Source organism: Paramisgurnus dabryanus, chromosome 6 (genome assembly GCF_030506205.2).
Source record: "Paramisgurnus dabryanus chromosome 6, PD_genome_1.1, whole genome shotgun sequence".
Taxonomy (NCBI): Eukaryota; Metazoa; Chordata; class Actinopteri; order Cypriniformes; family Cobitidae; genus Paramisgurnus; species Paramisgurnus dabryanus.
The window spans coordinates 35378371-35384636 of record NC_133342.1 but is presented as its reverse complement, the minus strand read 5'-3'; the positions used below and the strand labels follow the sequence as shown (position 1 = coordinate 35384636).

The 6266-nt window shown below is 43.5% G+C and overlaps 1 long non-coding RNA gene across 1 annotated transcript; it reads right to left on the bottom strand.

The window, feature by feature from the left end:
* Window positions 1–266: 266 nt before the first annotated feature.
* Window positions 267–1259, bottom strand: LOC135741606 (uncharacterized). Its single transcript, XR_010529540.2, has 4 exons — window positions 1023–1259; window positions 798–941; window positions 640–707; window positions 267–562 (listed from the first exon to the last, which is right to left on the bottom strand). It is a non-coding gene; the product is annotated as an uncharacterized lncRNA (long non-coding RNA).
* Window positions 1260–6266: the final 5007 nt, after the last annotated feature.

Below are 6266 nucleotides of genomic sequence, written 5' to 3'. Positions count from 1 at the left end.
TACAAACAAAAGTTTTAATTATAGCATTGTTCATGATTTGTCTAAATCTAAAATAAAGATTTACTTTTTTTGACCCCCGTAATGGGTTTTAGAAATCTTTACTCGCTTTACAACACGTACCCCTGTGAATGAATGCATGGCTTGTGAGACAGTAGGGAGGAGGGGTGAGTGCTGACATCGAATGCCAAAACACGAGCTGTCACACACGAACCGTCATTAAACATAACAGCATACGCTTGACATAAAACACACGCAGTCATTTGACCTAAAATCTAAAATAATAATTTATTTTTGTCAGAGCAGACAATATAAGACTCATTGTATAATATACACATTTTCATACATGTTTTAAGAAGCCTTTAATTAAAAATAAACCCTAAAATGAGGTGAAAACGTCTTAAACAATCTCTGTGGACATATCAAACTAGGTATCCAATATCCGAAATGTTTTAAATCCAATTTGTCACAAAATGTTTAAAATGTCCCCCAGACAAATCCAAAAAGTCTCTGATTTTTCTCTTTTTTAAAGATACGTCCAAAGCGCTGTGGTCTGTATCCTAACCTGTAAACAGATAAAAACAAGTTATTAGGACAAATATCTAAATAAAACAACTTTTTTCTTATACAACATAAACGTACCGTGGAGATCCGCTATATATATTTTGCAATAGTACACACAACGTTCGCTTTACCGCTGATATCCAAACCTTTAAAACAGATAACACATGTTATTAGAAAATATTAAAAACAAACCAGTTTGTTTAAATCTATTGTAACAGGGTTAAATAAATACACACCGGACAACGAGCCACTCGGCGTCTCTTTGCTCCAAGATTTCCTTGTTACGCTGCTGGTGGTTCTAGTCACGGTCTGACTTTTTGTTCATTCCACTCTTCTCCGCGATTTAGCAGGAATAGTAAATACCAACTTAGACAATTTCGCTGCAAGACCAGAGATCGAATTTTTAGTTTTTAAATAATCAGACAAAATAATGAAACGAACACAGCGAAACACATACATACCAATAGACTTGAGTATAACAGCGCTGCTCCATCCAAACTGATGCCGGAGATCTCTTGTCGCTCCCCAATAAAGGTTCGGTCATAAAACTTTCAAAGATTACAGCACACAACCCCCACACAAACACACACTGACATAATATCACCATCAGAAAACTTTGTGTCTGAACAGAAAATAGACTAGTTCGATAGAAAATATCGGCTTTAAGTTTAACCAGTTACACCTAATCACATATATATATATATATATATATATATATATATATACATATATATATATATATATGATTAGTGATTGCCTTAAAATAAACTTTTAATGTTGCAAAACTGTAGATTCAACAACACACCCGCGGTGTGACACGCAGTGGTGAGACTCGCACGGGTCGAAAAGGGAGGGGTGATAGACAGCAAATGTCACAAACACAACCTGTCATGTTTAATGACACCATACGCTTGACATAAAACACACTCAGGAAAAACAATCACTCTAAATGACCGGCAATAAAGCCATTAAATACTTTCTGTCTAAAGTTGACAACTTGTACAGATTTTGATTGATGGTCCCGCCCCCCTGTCAAAGGGGTCATAAAAACGACCTGTCAACGGGTGGGGGAGGGGGTCATAAAAGTTTGACGAATGGTGTCCCGTTACAACTACTCGTGACCCTCTCAGAGATGGGTTTTTAATTGTTTCTTGAATGTTGCAAGAGATTTGGCAGAATGGATTGCAATTCCCTACTTAACCTCTTTTGCGATACATCGACACCACAAAGCAGTGGTATGTTCAGAGATGGGCAGAATTCGAAAGACATATATGGCCAGACAAACCAACCACCCTGTCATTAAATGTGTAAGCCTGGTGCTCCCGGGTGCCGCCATTAGATTTGTTCGTTTCCTAGCTCGGGATGCAGGACCCTGGGGGGAACTGCGGCCCCTGCCTGCCCTCCAACGCCGCTAGTCCCGGCCAGGGCGCTGCATGGGGAGCTAGGAAACCAGCAAATCTAATGGCAGCACCCGGAAGCGACCTAAACCCGAGGGCCTTATGGGCACAACGGTGGTCAGTGTAAGGCTCACCTTTGCCCTTGACTGCCGGAGCAGATTTAGGGTATTTAAAAACGGGCTTCATTCTTATGGAACTATGCCCATCTCTCATGCGCCGAAGACTTAAAAGTGGAACTACTCACGGCGTGCGGTGCGTCTTAAGCGTCATCACTGGCTCCTGGCAGGCGAGGAGCCCCGCGAGAGTCTTTGTTCGTGGGATCCTCCGCCGTGCAGCGTCTAAGCAGCGCAACCGGGCTCCCTGTGAAAGAAACAAGGCACTGCGTCATGGTGTCAAAACAACGACACCACGACGCAGTGGTATGTCCAGAGATGGGCAAAATTCCAAAGACAAGTATTGCCCGACCAACCACCCTGTCATTAAATGTGTAAGCCTGGTGCTCCTGGGTGCTGCCATTAGATTTACTTGTATCCTAGCTCGGGATGCAGGACCCTGGGAGGAACTGCGGCCCCTGCCTGCCCTCCCAAGCCGCTAGTCCCGGCCAGGGCGCTGCATCCCGAGCTAGGAAACCAGCAAATCTAATGGCAGCACCCGGAAGCGACCTAAACCTAAGGGCCTTATGGGCACAACGGCGGTCAGTGTAAGGCTCACCTTTGCCCTTGACTGCCGGAGCAGATTTAGGGTATTTAAAAACGGGCTACATTTTTATGGAACTATGCCCATCTCTCGTGCGCCGAAGACTTAAAAGTGGAACTACTCACGGCGTGCATTGCGTCTTAAGCGTCATCACTGGGTCCTGGCAGGTGAGGAGCCCCGCGAGAGTCTTTGTTCGTGGGATCCTCCGCCGCGCAGCGTCTCAGCAGAGCAATCCGGCTCCTTGTGAAAAAACAAGGCGCTGCGTCATGGTGTCGATACATCAACACCACGACGCAGTGGTATGTCCAGAGATGGGCAAAATTCCAAAGACATGTATGGCCCGACCAACCAACCACCCTGTCATTAAATGTGTAAGCCAGGTGCTCCCCGGTGCCGCCATTAGATTTGTTTGTTTCCTAGCTCGGGATGCAGGACGCTGGGGGGAACTGCGGCCCCTGCCTGCCCTCCCAAGCCGCTAGTCCTGGCCAGGGCGCTGCATCCCGAGCTAGGAAACAAGCAAATCTAATGGCAGCACCCGGAAGCGACCTAAACCCGAGGGCCTTATGGGCACAATGGTGGTCAGTGTAAGGCTCACCTTTGCCCTTGACTGCCGGAGCAGTTTAAAGGTATTTAAAAACGGGCTACATTCTTATGGAACTATTCCCATCTCTCGTGCGCCGAAGACTTAAAAGTGGAGCTACTCACGCCGTGCGGTGCGTCTTAAGCGTCATCACTGGATCCTGGCAGGCGAGGAGCCCCGCGAGAGTCTTTGTTCGTGGGATCCTCCGTCGCGCAGCGTCTCAGCAGCGCAACCCGGCTCCCTGTGAAGGAAACAAGGCGCTGCGTCATGGTATCGATACATCAACACCACGAAGCAGTGGTATGTCCAGAGATGGGCAAAATTCCAAAGACATGTATGGCCCAACCAACCAACCACCCTGTCATTAAATGTGTAAGCCTGGTGCTCCTGGGTGCTGCCATTAGATTTACTTGTATCCTAGCTCGGGATGCAGGACCTTGGGAGGAACTGCGGCCCCTGCCTGCCCTCCCAAGCCGCTAGTCCCGGCCAGGGCGCTGCATCCCGAGCTAGGAAACCAGCAAATCTAATGGCAGCACCCGGAAGCGACCTAAACCCGAGGGCCTTATGGGCACAACGGCGGTCAGTGTAAGGCTCACCTTTGCCCTTGACTGCCGGAGTAGTTTTAGGGTATTTAGAAACGGGCTACGTTCTTATGGAACTATGCCCATCTCTCGTGCGCCAAAGACTTAAAAGTGGAACTACTCACGGCGTGCGGTGCGTCTTAAGCGTCATCACTGGATCCTGGCAGGCGAGGAGCCCCGCGAGAGTCTTTGTTCGTGGGATCCTCCGCCGCGCAGCGTCTCAGCAGCGCAACCCGGCTCCCTGTGAAAGAAACAAGGCGCTGCGTCATGGTATCGATACATCAACACCACGAAGCAGTGTTATGTCCAGAGATGGGCAAAATTCCAAAGACATGTATGGCAGACCAACAAACCACCCTGTCATTAAATGTGTAAGCCTGGTGCTCCCGGGTGCTGCCATTGAATTTACTTGTATCCTAGCTCGGGATGCAGGACCCTGGGGGGAACTGCGGCCCCTGCCTGCCCTCCCAAGCCGCTAGTCCTGGCCAGGGCGCTGCATCCCGAGCTAGGAAACCACACAGCAAAATCCCCAGTGTTAAATTAACACTGCTCGGTGTTTATATAATCCACACCAAGATTGGTGTTAAAAAAACACTAAATCAGTGTTAAAGTTAATAAGATAATGAAGTGATTGAGTCATTAATAGTGAACACCTGCTGGTCATTCCATGTCAAATCAACTCAATTTTGGAATGGTTCCTGTCTTTAAATTTTTATTTTGTTGACTCTTTTTCTGGAGAAAGTAATACTAAAATGAGAAAGAAAGCCAAATTATTAAATGCAATAGATGAAATCACCATAGTTAAATGAACACTATCATCATCTCTGTTTGAAAACTAAAATTACAACTTGCTTGCAGAGTTACATGGATGATAGGTTTAACTTCTAAAGAACTGCTGTAAATCTGGTTAATAAAGTAAGTCACCATTGCTCCGATTAGTGTTTCCTTTAGTTGGGTACTTGGGTCTTGAAGTTTAGTGTTAGTTTTCTTCTGCTCATTGTGGCAGTGTGTTTAGAAAACACATTTGTTAAAGCAGAGGAAGATGAGAGAAATGAAGTCTATTACTGTTGCTATGTTAATTATTATGAAAGTACAAGTCTTGGGATTCAATGATATCATAAAAAAGTAATCACTGAATATAAGTTTTTAATTTATGTTCTGCCAACCCTGTGAGGCTCCCATGAAATCCAATAGTGCTGTAAAAGTCCACATACCCTGAAGAGTTAAATATTGTTTACCCAAATCTAATCTGTGGTGTAAGTCAGACACACTGAGACTTCAACAATCAGCCTATAAAACACAATCATGGTGACAAACAACAACAAAGCTTCATGCCGCAATGCATGCTGGGTACCAGGATTGTAGAAAACTCATTCATAAATCCCATCATGCATTGCAACATGACAAAAATTTAGCAACTTTCTTACCATTAACTGTCACCATTGTTGAGATTTGTATCAGAAATCATGAAGTCTCTCTTAAGCAAAAAACAAAACAACAAAAAAAACACACTAAAGCATATACGGCAGTCTCATTCAATGTCATTTGCATAGAGTTTTTTTATGCCTTTTTCTTCATAATTAATTTGTGACCAAATGTTTCAATGATTTGTAGAGTAGAATATAATAAAAATAAACTGAGAAGGTCTGGAAGGTTTTCCCTTTACATGAAGCAATGAACAAGTGATCTTACTAAAACATTGTTGCTATTGCTAAAAGAGCAGAGCTAGATCAGTGAAGGTCAAGGGACAAATGCCTAACTAAAGGAAACACTAATCACAGTACTGGTGACTTCAAATGAACTCTTAACAAACACAAACTTAAGATTTAATGTGATACATTTTGTGATAAATGTCTATTTGACTTGTGAGACATCACATCAGAGAGAATATTTGTCTACTAAATCACGCGTGTGGATACTGGAATAGTTGAGCACTTGTATTTTGTTCTGACAGCTGTTTAGAAGTTAAACTTATCCATTTAGAAAATAACTCTGCAAGTTATCATTTTATTTTTCAAACAGAGATGCTGATAGAGAGGCAAACGTGAAAGATTGCAGCTCTTGGCGGCATACACCCAACAGTATTCATCTATTGCATTTAATAATTTGTCTTTCTTTATTATTTTAGTATTTTCTCCAGAAAACGAGTCATCAAAATAAAAATTTAGAGACAGGAAAATGTCCAAAATGTAATTGATTTGAATGACCAGCAGGTGTTCACCATTAATGTCTTAATCATCACTTCATTATCTCATTAACTTTAACACTGATTCAGAGTTATATTTTTAACACCAGTCTTTTTTAACACCGATCTTGGTGTGGATTATATAAACACCAAATAGTGTTGATTTAACACTGGTAGAGTTAATTTAACACTGGGGATTTTCCTGTGCAGCAAATCTAATGGCAGCACCCGGAAGCGACCTAAACCCGAGGGCCTTATGGGCACAA